General features: G+C 41.5%; 1 protein-coding gene across 5 annotated transcripts in view; it reads left to right on the top strand.

Moving 5' to 3' along the window:
• The window catches only part of MOCOS (molybdenum cofactor sulfurase), a 229,537-nt gene that overhangs the window by 94,344 nt on the left and 120,839 nt on the right, over positions 1–14,354 (top strand). The window lies entirely within an intron of this gene.

The following is a 14,354-nucleotide window of genomic DNA, read 5'->3' as shown; positions in this document are numbered from 1 at the left end:
AGAAGCCATACATTATTTCTGAAATGGAAATTGGTACAGTTAATCTTTCAATTTAGAAATAAAAACATCAGGGAAACATTTGCATTATGACCACTGTTTCCGGTTCTTCAAACTGAAAAGGCTTTGAAGTGCAGCATTCACAGAAAGCCAGGATGAAAGGACATAAAAATCATGAGATCCTAGAGTGCTCTTGAATCACTTTCAAACCAAGGAGAAAACCTGCTTTAATTTGACCTGGGCAGGCTCTAATTTCTCAGTGGCTTTTCTAGAGATAATTGACACATGACCCCTGAGATTGCATAGCAGATAAAACTATCTGAAACACAGCTTAAGTCTCAATTCTGCTTTTATAGGTTTTTTTTTAGTAAGAGGGGAAGTGTATGTGGGAACCTGGAAGGGAGCACTACCTCTGGTGTCTTTCTCAGGAGTTTTCAGAGGTTGATACCTTTCAGGTATCTGAGGTACGCACTGCTTTCAAGGGCTTTTTTTACTGGATCAGAAGGGCCTGCTTCAACCATTTTATACCATTTTTATACCATTTTATAAACAAAGGGATTTGTCCAATCTAATTTCTCATTCAAGCTCAGTACAGACTGTCTAATCTTGGTTTGAGGAAACCTAACTAAAATAGTCAAATCTGACAGCTGGATACCCAGGCATGGGACATGAGTTCTTATTACACACCAAAGTGTCAGGCAGAGAGTTTGAGTCATTGTATGTACATATATATTTACAGTTGTCCTCATCTTTGTTTTTTATTTGTAAACCTAATATTTAAAAGTTCATGTTTAGAGTATTATTGATGCTCTCTGTAATCTCAGTGAACTGTGGATACTTAAATCCTACCTGGAGATGCTTGAAGTTTACAAAGATAGATTAGGAATGAGGATAACCACTTACTTGAAAAAACAAAAGCAACAGCTTTGAAATTTTCCCTCAATTTCCTCCAAACTATGTCATCCAAATTTGTTTTTCTTTTTCTCTAATGTTACGGGTTTTTTCCTTTTTATGCTTTAAAGTGTTTTCCTGAGAATAAAATACAGAGAGAGAGCAGTTAGGAACAGAACTACTACACCTGAAATGCCAGGCCACCGTGGCCAGAGCTAATATGATTACCTTATCTGTGGGCCATGTTTCCATTTCTTTGCCAGTGACTGAAACCTGGGTCATTATTTCTCATATAAGTAGCAACTCTACCTAAAGCCAGGTTTTATCCCTGACAAATTACAGTAAGGAGTCTCTATCCCTAGAGGTATCCAAACCCAACTGGAGAAGGTCCTGAGCAACCTGCTTCAGCTGGATATGCTTTGAGCAGGAGATTGGAGTTGAGATCCCTAGGGGTCCTTTACAGCCTCTGGGCTTCTGTTGTTGATTCTGTGTACCTCTGCCAAACCCCATCTGCATTCTCTCTTTAGGCATGTCTTTGTGATTTCAAAAATTTGGTTTCTTAAAACATTTTTTTTTAAAAAAAGCTTGTTTTCAGTGCTGGATTAGCACTGGGATTCAATACACTGGAACATGTCATTTAATGTGGTTATTCATAAGGAAATGTGAACTCTAACAAATACTATAGAAAAGTGAATTACAATATGTGTATCCAAATACCCTTAGCAGAAGGTATTCCGCATCTATGCATAATCAAAGTGCAGTGCACTAAAGGAATTAGATTTTTCTAAGTCAAGTTGAAACTTGAGTGGTGATGTGTAATGAAAGGGTGTTTCATCTTTCCTTCCCAGGACTGTCAAAATGGTTACCTTTTGTCTTAATAGATACAGCTTTTCTTAGTGTTTCCTCTATTTTATTTTGTTGTTCTTGCTATATAAATTATTCTACCATGGTTTCTTTTACAATCCTTTAATAACCTTAAATCACTTCCACATTTTCCCACTTCATAGCAGTAGCCAGTCTTCCTATATCAACTTTTAAAATCATGTTTATTGTATTTTCATCCTTGTATCAAACAGCTTGACAAATTATTATTATCATTCACAAATCTAGCCTCATTTCCTATCTTTTTTTCTGCACAGCATGAGATAATAAAATAATATGATTATGTATAGCAAGAATTCAGCGATAAAATATTCATCATCTGCCCTATTTTTCTTTTGTATCTGCAAGTGCTATTCAGAATCTGATCATCCTGGAATTTACGACTAAGGGAAAAGAGGCTGTTGTGTTATCTGTAAATTGGATATCTGCATCTTAGTCTACTGGTGTGAAATATCTAGTGCATTAACTGTTGTGTGTTTTTCATTTCCAAATGCATTTTCAAAAGCTTTGGAAATCCAGATGGCATGACTTTGTCCCTGATGAATTTTAGTAGCTGCTGCTTGAATGATTTGACAGCCCCAAAGCAGCACCCACACTTTTATAGTCTGTGATGGATTTTACTTAAACAAAGCAGGTTTCTTTATTCTTGATGCTGTAGCTTTTTATTTTTGAAGTGATTCCATGGCTGATACTTTTGACCTGCAAATGAAAGATTAGATCCCTGAAGCTCTGCAGGAAATGTCCTTAATTAGGGCCCACACATGTACTATAGTGCAGAACTATGCTAGATTTCCCCAGCAAATTCTGCACATGCCTGTGCAGGTATATGTATAGAAGCATGGTTTGGATCCTCAATTACTTGCTGATTTTGTGCATGCTGATGGGAAGGGAGGGAAGGAGTGGAAAATGAACGCAGAAAGATAGGGATGAGAGCTTTCGCTAGGAACCCAAGATCTGGAGCTGGCAACAAAATCCTGAGGCAGTGTAGTGGATGTGGAGCATGGGAAATCCCTTAGCAAAAAGCTGTTCTTCAGCTTGAAGTTGTTTCTTCAGCATTACTGCATCTTTCTCTCAACACAGAGAAAAAGAATACAGTGACAGGTGCTGGTTCTATTCATAGTGGAAACTTTTCATAGTGCTGAGAAACTACTTAAGGGCTGGACCGTGTTTAGAAGAGCACAATACTTTTGCACATGCTCACCTTGTAGTCCAGTGTATGCGCATTCATTACACATTCAAGGGTTCTGTCCATCTGCCCATGATTACTTTAAAGTGGTAAGTGGGTTAAAATATCTCCCTGTTGACTAGTACCTTTTGTTCAGGCATTTTGTTATGCTGCTTCCAAGTGTTATATTATGCCGCTAAACATGATGTTTTGATATCTCCAAGCAGTACTACTTCCTGGGAAATATCTAAATCTGTAAAATTCCTGTAAAACCTGTTTTGAGACAGCCTTTATTCTCGAAATTTTGTTTGAGCAGCTGGTGTTGCAATTTTTTTTAGCTACACAGCTGGAGAAGATTGGTGGTTAAGGTCTTCCAGGTTATACAAAACCCCAGTTCAGTGTTACCCGCAGAGGTTCAGACAGACACCTCCTGGAGTACAAAATCAGCTGTAACTACCAGGTTCTTCCAGCACAGATTTTGGGGAAAAAAAGAGAATAAGCTTCCATTCAACTCTTGAACTGCTTGCTCCCATGTTTTACAGAGTCCAGAGACATAGAAGAAGGTGTCACCTGATTAAGCTCTTCAGTATGTCCCAGGGAGAGGTTATTTGAGTTGTGTTTTTATCCTTAGTTGCACAGTTGGGAAACCCGAATCTGAAGTGGGTCATATGTAGGGCTTAGAGTTGCAAATGTTAGGAATGAGCCCAAAAGAGGGGCATCATATTGGTTAATGCCTAAATGTTTGGGTCTATCACAGCATGCAGTTCCAGTGCACAGATTCCCAAACTACTTTTAATCGAACCAGTTCAGGACCCCAGTGCAATGTAGCCACAGTGCCACAGACATCCATGCTGGGCAATTTACATTGCCTCTGAGGAAGATAATACATTTAGGCACACTGGAATGTCTTTGTGCTAAGCTTCCCCTGTATGAAAATACATACAGGGGAAAGTGGGGTTTTTAGGCAGAGGAGGTAGTTGACTTTGCACACTTTTTAGCAATATTTACCAAAATGAAATTAATAAAAAACATAAATGTAAATAATTTTAAATGCTACTGAGGATTCTTATATTTGGAAACAGACTGAACTAAACTAAACATTTTTCTTCTTTCATTGTTAAAGACTCGCTGAAAGCCAGTAGTAATCATGATGTGCCTAATGCAGTCACATGCCTAGCGCACAGAGGTTCATGTAAGTCAACTACATCCCAGTATATGACTGGCAACAAATTATTGACTTATGAAATAAACCTTATAAATTGCTAGGAGGTTATAATGCATGCATTTTTAAATAAAAGAAAGAAATTTGGAGCTCATTATAAAATGCATTTTTCTTAAAATATAAAATGTTTTGAGAAGATAGCAAGAAGGAAAGTAATTCTGTTATATACCAGGACTTTGATCAAATACAGAAAAAATTCTGCCTGAACCAGGATGTACCTTTGCAGTCATTGTGGCTAGGACGTTTTCATGATGTAGTTTTACCCTAGAGAGTTCTTATATTCAAATATAGAATCAAGCCTTTTTCCTAAGTCTTCTTCAAGAGGTTTTGTAAATTTCTAGCATGAGCGATTCAGATTTTACAGCATTTGTTTACTGTTGATAAATCTATTTCGCACTTTCTATTGTGCTTTGTAGGTTTTATATTTGTGATTGATTAACCTGTTTGATATATGAGGAAAAACAATGGTAACTTGATTGGCATAAAAACCCAGGTTTTTTTCTTCACTATTTATACTGTGTATTTAGAATATCTTGATATTAGCATGTAAAAGGGTGAGGCTGGCTTTTTGACCCAGGCAATATTTATCTCATACAAGTCCTGCTCAGATAATGTTAAGGGATTGATTTACTTCAAAGTGCAGGAATTAAAGCTTTTGCTCTCCCTTTTTACCTCAGGCAGTTCTTAGGAACAGGAATTGCTGTAAATACTCCATGGTATAGTATATAATTAGTATAATGCTCTTCGTCTGACTCCTGAATTCTTAGAGAAAAAAAGCATGAGCTAAGGTAGACATACAGAACAGCGGTAACTAGTATCAGGGGGTCAATTTTGATATTTAAGATTATTTTAACCTAGGTTCTTTTATGCTCTGAATCTTCCAGCATGAGTGTGTGCATTTTAAATACTTTCACAGTGATGCTGAAATTGTTCCGAGTTGGCTACTGAAACTTTATTGGCTTTTTTGGAGTGAATTTAATCTTGGTTTACAGAGTGCAGCCGGAGATGTGCAGGAAGCACTGAACCCGGGCACAAGCGTGTGCTGCTTGTGGGCCTGGCCTTGCATGGGACATATATCCCTATGCCTCTCCAAAACCAACCAAAAAGGGGTGAATCTTTCTCACATCTTCCCTCCTGCCCTAGGGAAGCAATTACTGCTCTTTCTGACCTTGTGGAAGGGGTGTGTCTCTTCTCCTTCCTTGTGCTATAGTAGCTCTGCTGCCCAAGCAGGCGAGGAGTGGTAAGAAAGTCATCCGGGTGAGGAATGACCATGACAATGGGTTTATTTTTTCCATTTGGGGATTTCTTTAAAGCATGAAATGATGTGAGAGGGAGATGGGTATGAGAAATGAGAAAAACTACAATGAAGATGACAAACATGGAGGAAAGGTTGAAACAACATGTCTATAAGGTTGGTCCCCCAGGCCCCAGATGTGGTGATGTGAGATTGCTACTGAGAGGATGGCAGCTCTTCATGGGGAGAGGTGGGTCTGCTCCTGGAGCTGACCCAGCACACAAGGGCTCCTTCAGGCAGAATGGGGGGCACTGCCTTGAAGGGGCTTTCTTCATGAACCATTAACACCAGGCAGGGAAATGCCTGACGCATTCTAGCAATATGGCTCAATGTCTCCATCTTTTCATGTGTCCCAAATCTGCACATGGGTAGGGACAGGTCTTTCTGTTTTGTGGAGTAAATGAACCCAAACTGCAGAATGCTACTGCGCTCATCTGCTGTACTGCCCAGGCCCTCTGCCAGCTGAGTGGACTTTGCACCACAGACCGAGATACTTGGGTCCCCATGTGGAGTTAGGGATCCCAGCTGTGAACATGAAGTTTAATTTCCCATGTCTGAATGAAAGCTAAATCCCTTATGGCTCTTTCTGTTGCCAGGTAGAGGAAATTAACTGAGGTCATGAACCCCATATCAGTCCATTTGCTAGGTCTAATGGTGAACTGATGCCTTTGCAGCTCCATATCAGGCCATGGCAACCTCTCCAGAGGCAAACACTGGTAGCAAGGTTGTCTGGCTGCATAAACCCTGCATTTTGAACCATCTCAATATCAACACTTCTGTCATTTTCCTGTTGGAACCTGTCTCATGGTAAAATCCCATCCAGCTCTGCCGTGCATCTCCCTGAGCTGAGTTTCACACAGAACTGAGGTATTTGTGTTGGGTAAACCAAGGACTGTTTTGGTTTTGTAGAGGGGAAGGTATGGAGGGAGGAAAGCAGGCATCACCCTCCCGGGCCTCTCTGGGGGAGTGGTTACAGGGAGCAACTTTTAGACTTAAGAAAGAGATCTGAGTTGGGGTTTAAACCAGAGTAGTGCAGAGTGATGGAAGTGGTGGGGAGGGGAGTATTGGTGTCTGTTCTCCACTTCAGAAAAGGACTGAAGCATATGTATTTAAGTCAACCTCTACTTCAGAAATGTCTCTGAGCATTAGTGATGACTTCAGCTTGTACTAGAAGTAGAATAGATTTATGTTAATTGCAGTGCTGTGTTTTTTGTGTGGATCCTTTTGGAAGCAAAGCTCTTACAAAATACTTATTTTCTTCCTTTACAGCAGAGCCTGTCTCCTTTTTACTTGTGTCAGTTTGGGCTATTCTTTTTGGAGGGCAGGGGGAGGACAGAGACATAGTGGAGTGTGCGGCAATTAAAATTACTGGCTGAATGCAATACAAATTTAGTGTGATGGGTCTAAGTTTTTTCCTTTAACATTCTGTCCTTACTGCAAATAACCATTATACAATGAAAAAGTGTACTTCCTTGATAGAAACTGAGACTAAGTTTATGTCAGGAAATGACTGACCACAAATAGCAAGTCATCTCCTCTACTATAACATACTAATGCACTATAGCGTCATATGAGTTGATGTTAACTGGTTTTGCTTATTTTTCAATGCCCTTTTCAGTAGAAGGTGCTAAAAATCAGTGGTGTTCAGCATGTTGTGCATGGATCCTTTGAGACCCATGAAATCACCATAAAGGCTCCACGAAAGGAGACCAAGGCACCTTCATATATCATGTAGCAGTCATGTGCGTGACATTTCAAAAAAGATCTTCACCTTCACTGGATTTTTGCAAGTCCAGTGACTTCCATCCACTCAAAATCATGCTTCTAAAATCTTTCTTGGAAGTTATTCTGGGTCAGACATATTCTTGTCCATATTATCAGAGACAAGTCTTTTAAGATAAGGATGTATTTCTGCAGCCTGAGTAAAGTCAGAATACAAGAGAGTGAGCTGAAATGACCATTGAGGCTTGTCTGTTAATAGCAAAAGACTCACAAATCCATGTTAAATTTAATGACTCAGATTATGTGACTTCCTATGTGATACCCATATATTTTAATGATCACTGGCTTCCTAGTGAGGAAAAAGAGAGATAAAGGAACAGAGTAGTTTAAATGTTTAGATGATACCACTCAGGCTTTACTGGAAAATACCAAGTACAAGCATGGGGTTTTGGTTGGGGTTTTCCATTTTTTTACTAGCCAAATATATGCAACAGTGCATCTGGTAGTTGTGCTCTTGGGAACCCATGAAAGAAACATCTACAGGCTTCTCAAACAGATTTAATTCAGAAGAAAAAGGAAAATATTGATGCTCTTGAGAAAAAAAAAAGGTTTTACAGTCTATCTGTCTTGACTTTCACATATAAGCAACAGTTTCCAAAACAGGAAATACTCAGATTTGATTAAATACTTGGCTGTCACATCTCAGTCTGTTCATGTTCAATTAAAAAATTAAGAGGGATTCTCTAGCATTATTATAATCTACTTTTTCCATATCTAGGCATTTATAATATCAAATAACATCTGCTACGGCTTAATAACTGTGTCAAATTATTGTAATAGCTTCATTTTCAGTGAATTTTATGATAAAAAGTTTTAGAGTTGCAGCAGGGAAAGTACTTATGCTGAAAGGATTGTGTCTCCTATTTCATACTTTGTGGCAGAAATTGTGCAGTGATGTTTTCAGGTAGTACTTTGAAGTAGCCCTTTTATTCTTTTTTTTATTTTTTTTTGCTACTGATACCAATTTTGATACTTTTGTAAGCTCAGCGATACAGGTGGAATTGCTTTTCTTCATATCATGCAGTGCTAAAATGAGTTTAGTATGAATCTAATTCTTATCACTCACTTGGGCTTAAATTAGAGGTATCTTGGTTGATCTTAAGTTAGCTACACTAATAGATGACCAGTATAAGTGAGAAAAATGTCACGCTTCTTTTCTCAGTGACAGATTTAGCATGGTCTGTCCTCTTTTTGAGAATGATAAATTCAGGCTAAGTAACAGTAACCCAGTTAACCCTTCCTACAAAAGCGAATGTTGGGGTTTTTTTGTTTTTCTTCTCTCAGTATATACAAATGAAAGCAGATCTTTTGAAGTCCTCATCAGTGTTAAAGAAGAATTTTGTTCATGACAAATTATGCTTAGATCTTGTTTGTTTTGTGTAGCCATTTTTCCTGTATTTTGTCGTGATGGGTTAGTTTAGGACTTAATCAAAATAAAGAGCCAGGGTCAGAGTTAGGCTTAGATTTTCTGACTTTGTCTTCAAAAAGATAAAAAAGCCTTGCATGACATATTATCAAATTAAACACAACATGTGTATACATATAAGAAATAAAATCATTCTCTGTAATGGCTGAAAAAGGTATGCCAAGGGGAGCACGTCACTGTGCCAGCATTGCTCCTTTAACAACATTCTCATTTGAGACACCCATTTTGGTGGAGCATGTCAGCATCAGCAACAAGATGCCATGCAAAAAATGGTGAGGGTTAAGCATAGGGTTCAGAAAGACAAAAAACTACAGTGAGAGGGACAGTGGTGCTGTCAAAGCATACCAAGGGGAGCTTGGCACAGCACCAACATTGCTTCTTCCACAACTTTCCCAAGTGGCCCAGTCATCGTGCTGGGGATGTAGGCATCCCCTCTGTGGTGGTGGTTAAATTATGTTTAGGGTTACAGATAAGATCAAAGTCCAGAGATCCAAAAGGCCTACAGCTCCTGGGACACTGGTGATACCAAGGGAATGCCAAAGGGAGTACGCCACTGCACCATTGCTCCTTCAAAACTTTTCTCATCTGGGACACACATTAGGGTGGAGGACGTCAGCATCAGCTCCAAGATTCCATGAAAATTATGTTAGGGTTATGGATAGGATCAGGTTTTAGAGAGAACCACATATCCTACAGCTCCCAGGATACTGAGGTTTCCAAAGACATGCCAAGGGGAGCTTGGAGAAGCTCCAGCATTGCTCCTACAACACCATTTTCATCTGGGCCACAATTGGTGCTGGGTATGTAGACCTCACCTTGGTGGTGGTGGCTAACACTAGTGTTAGCTTTAGGGTTAGTCTTCAGAGAACCCCAAAACCTACAGTTCCAGGGACACTGGTGATACCAAGGGCATGCCAAGGGGAGCACAGCACTGCACCAGCATTGGACCTTCAACAACTTTCTCATACAGGACACACATTCATCTGGAGGATGTCAGCCTCAGCTCCAAGATGCCATGCAATTAGGGTTAGGGTTGGGTTTAGGGTTCAGAGAGACACAAAACCTACAGCTCCAGGGACACTGGGGCTGTAAAAGGCATGGCAAGGGGAGCTTGGCACAGCATCAATATTGCTTCTTCCACAACTTTCCAAAGCGGTTCTGTCATGGTGCTGGGGATGTAGGCAGAATCTTTATGGTGGCGGCTTAATTTAGAGTTAGGGTTAAGGTTAGAGCTCAGAGATCCACTAAGCCTATGGCTCCAGGGACACTTGTGCTGCCAAAGGCATGCCAAGGGGAGCACGGCACTGCACCAACATTGCTCCTTCAGCACCTTTTTCATCTGGCACGCTTATTTGGGTGGAGCACGTCAGCCTCAGCTCCAAGACGCCATGCATATTAGGGTTAGGCTTAGGGTTAGGGCTGAGAGAGCCAAAATGCCTGCAACTCCAAAGACATTGGTGTTGTCAAAGGCGTGCCAAGGGGAGCATGGCACTGCACCAACAGTGTTCCATCAACACATTTCTCATCTTGGAAACCCATTTGTTTGGAAGACATCAGCCTCAGCTCCAAGATGCCATGCAATTAGGTGTGGCGTTTCACAACACGGACTCAAATTGATGAGGAGATTCAAATCCAACTTTATTAAAACCAAGCCCTTTTTATCCCCCTGTTCAGTACTTTCCCAACCTGCACGAACATGCCATGTTCAGTCTCATTGACCCCTGTAAAAACCTCCAGGTAAATAGTCCAATCACAATGCTGCAGACCCTCTCACAACCCCCACATCCTCTGGCCTCCAACTGAGATTCCTGCCAGAATTACATTCTGGCCTATCCCCCAAAGCTTGTTTTTTGAACTTTCCTGTCCTTCAACATTCCAACTCATTGTCCCAGGGTTTGTAAAGCACCAAGGCCTCAGAGCTCATTCCCAAACTCTTTTTCACACAAATCTTATCACCTTCACTCCCCACAATTAGGGCTAGGGTTAGGGTTAGGGTTCAGAGATCCACAAAGCCTACAGCTCCAGGGACGCTGGTGCCGTCAAAGGCATGCCAAGTGGAGCATGGCACTGTACCAACATTACTACTTCTACACCCTTTCCATCTGGGCCAGCCATAGTGCTGAGTATGTAGACCTTGTCTCCGTGGTGGCATCATAATTTGGTATTAGATTTAGGGTTTGTCTTCAGAGATCCACAAAGTCTGTAACTCCAAAGACTGCTGCAGTCAAAGGCATGGCAAGGGGAGCTCGGCACTGCACCATCATTGCTCTGTCAACATTTTTTTCATCTGGCACACCCATTAAGGTGGAGGATGTCAGCCTCAGCTCCAAGATGCCATGCAAGTTACGGTGTAGGTTAGGGTTAGAGTTAGGGTTAGGGTTGAGTTTAGGGTGCAAAGAGCCATAATGACTGCAACTCCAGGGGCACTTGTGCTGCCAAAGGCAGGCCAAGGGGAGCACAGCACTGCACCAACATTGCTCCTTCAACATATTTTCTTCTGGTCCAGCCATGGCGCTGCTGGGGGCTGTAGACCTCATCTGCACGGTGGTGGCTTAATTTAGGGTTAAGGTTAGGGTTCAGAGATCCACAAAGCCTACAGCTTCAGGAACACTGAGGGTATAAAAGGCATGACAAGGAGAGTATAGCACTGCCGCAACATTACTTCTCCCACAGCTTTCCCAAATGGTCCAGTCATGGTGTTGGGGATGTAGGCATCAACTCTATGGTGGCAGCTTAATTTAGGGTAGGACTTAGGGTTAGGGTTCAGAGATCCACAAAGCCTACAGCTACAGGGACACTGGATATTTAAAAGACATGGCAAGGAGAGTACGGAACTGCACCAACATTGCTCCATTAATAAGGAGGAAATTGCTCCATTATAAGGAGGAAATTCTTTCCTGATAGGGTGGTGAGGCACTGGAATAGGTTGCCCAGGGAGGTTGTGAATGCTCCATCCCTGGCAGTGTTCAAGACCAGGTTGGACAAGGCCTTGGGTGATATGATTTAGCGTGAGGTGTCCCTGCCTATGGCAGGGGGTTGGAACTAGATGGTCTTAAGGTCCTTTCCAACCCTAACTATTCTATGATTCTATGATTCTATGATTCTATGATTCTATTCTATGATTCTATGGTTAGCACCTTTCTCATATGGAACACTCACTTGTCTGTAGCATGCCAGCCTCACCGCCAAGATGCCATGGAAATTAGCTTTTAGGTTAGAGTTAGGGTTAGAATTGATAGAGCCAAAATTCCTACAGCTCCAGGGACACTGGTGCTGCCAAAGCCATGCCAAGGGTACCACGGCACTGCACCAACATTGCTCCTTCAGCACCTTTTTCATCTGGCACACTTATTCAGGTGTAGCACATCAGCCTCAGCTCAGAGATGCCATGTAAATTAGAGTTAGATTTAGGGTTCAGTGCCACAAAGCCTGCAGCTCCAAGAATACTGGGGTTGCCAAAGACATTCTTATGGAAGCATGGCACAGCACCAGCATTGTTCTATCATCTACTTTCTCTTCTGGGACACCCATTCTGGTGGAGGACATCAGATGCAGCTCCAAGGTGGCATGCAAATTAGGGTTAGTCTTAGGGTTAGGGTTCAGAGAGCATTAATGCCTACAGATGCAGGGATATTGCTGCTGGCAAAGCCATAACAAGTTTAGCATAGCACTGCACCAACATAGCTCCTTCAACCCCTTTCTCGTCTGGGACACCCATTCAGGTGGAGAACATCAGCCTTCAGCTCTAAGATGCCATGCATATTAGGTTTATGGTTAGGTTTCAGACACCAATTTATCTCTAATAATTTCTTTATTTCTGATACTCATTTGTAACATTTTTTCTAATGTCACCTTGACTACTTTAGTGTAGTTTTAATCACTCTCTGTGACAGAAATCCTTCAAAATATTTTTCCCACATCACTTGTTTGCAGATTAGGCTGTCTTTCTTTTAAAGAAATAGGTTTCATACTGATCTGACTGCCAGTATAATTCAAAATCATTGAGATATTAGCATTTTGATCTCAATGTTAGAGCTTGTTTTGTATAAGAAGAGTACAAGAATGTTGTGTGTTGTTTTGTCGAGTATCATAAACTTAGCTTTGTCTCTGTCTTTGGATATTGCACATCTGAGTAGGGAAGTCTCCTCATTATCTAGCTTTTCACTGTTACAAGAATCACCTTTTAGAAGCACAGGAACAGGCAATTACACTCTGTCTTAATTCAAGCACATGTGGCAGAAGACCATCTTTGCTGAATAGGAAACTCCTTTTGGGGTTCAAGAAGGAAAAGAAATTGTATGATCTCTGGAAGGGAGGTCAGGATTTGCAGGAAGATTACAGAGCTGTTGTTTGTATAGGCAGAGGGAAGACATGAAGGCCAAAGCTCAGAGTCAAAACTAGTCAGTATTTTTTCAGATAATAAGAGCATTAAGAATGCCAACAGTGAGAGGGGGTCTAAAGAAAACACTGGACCAATACTTGTTGAAGCTGAACCTCTGACTAATAGGGATGAACAAAAAGCAGAGGCATTTAATGCATTTTTTACGTCGGTCTTCAATAATACTGATAGACCTTGGGCTGCCCTGTCCCCTGAGTCGAAGGATCACAATCATGGGAACAGTGACTTTCCATTTGTGGACACTGAAATTGTAAGGGACCTGCTGTACCCTCTGAATGTTCACAAGTTTATGGGGCCTGATGAAATTCATCTCAGAGTACTTAAGGAGCTAGTGGATGCTATAGCAGGACCCTCGATCATTAGACAACATTCTTGGGGGTTCGGGGAGGTCCCAAAAAGCGAGCAAATCTATAATCTACAAAAAAGGTCAGGAAAACTCAGGGAACTACAGACTTGAGATTCCTAACCTTAATCTTATTAGTCAGACATCAAATTTTTTGGATACAGTTGTTTGTTTCTGCATTATATACTGAAAACACATGGACATCTTTCTGAAGGTATTACATATTCCACAAACAGCATCATGTTTCACAGAATCACAGAATCCCAAGGGTTGGAAGGGACCTCAAAAGATCATCGAGTCCATCCCCCCTGCAAAAGCAGGGTAACCTAGAATACATCACACAGGAACTTGTCCAGGTGAGCCTTGAATATCTCCAACGTAGGAGACTCCACAACCCCCTGGGCAACCTGTTCCAGGGCTGTCACTCTCACAGTAAAGAAATTTTTCCTGATGTTCACATGGAACCTCCTATGCTCCAGTTTACACCCATTGCCCCTTGTCCTATCACTGGACATCACTGAAGAAAACCTAGCTCTATCATCCTGACACTCACCCTTTACATATTTGTAAACATTGATGAGGTCACCCCTCAGTCTCCCCTTCTCCAAGCTAAAGAGACCCAGCTCCCTCAGCCTCTCCTCATAAGAGAGATGTTCCATTCCCTTGATCATCTTTGTAGCTCTGCGCTGGACTCTTTCAAGCAATTCCCTGTCCTTCTTGAACTGAGGGGCCCAGAACTGGACACAATATTCCAGATGCGGCCTCACCAAGGCAGAGTAGAGGGGGAGGAGAACCTCTCTTGACCTACTAACCACACCCTTTCTAATGCACCCCAGGATGCCATTGGCCTTCTTGGCCACAAGGGCACATTGCTGGCTCCTGGTCATCCTCCTATCTACCAGGACCCCCAGGTCCCTTTCCCCTTCACTACTGTCCAGCAGGTCAACCCCCAA

This window comes from Pezoporus occidentalis, unplaced genomic scaffold (assembly GCF_034315485.1).
Source record: "Pezoporus occidentalis ecotype Australia unplaced genomic scaffold, CSIRO_AGI_Poc_V1 ctg15, whole genome shotgun sequence".
Classification (NCBI taxonomy): Eukaryota; Metazoa; Chordata; class Aves; order Psittaciformes; family Psittacidae; genus Pezoporus; species Pezoporus occidentalis.
The sequence above is the reverse complement of the archived record's forward strand: the minus strand, read 5'-3'. Positions and strand labels throughout refer to the sequence as shown.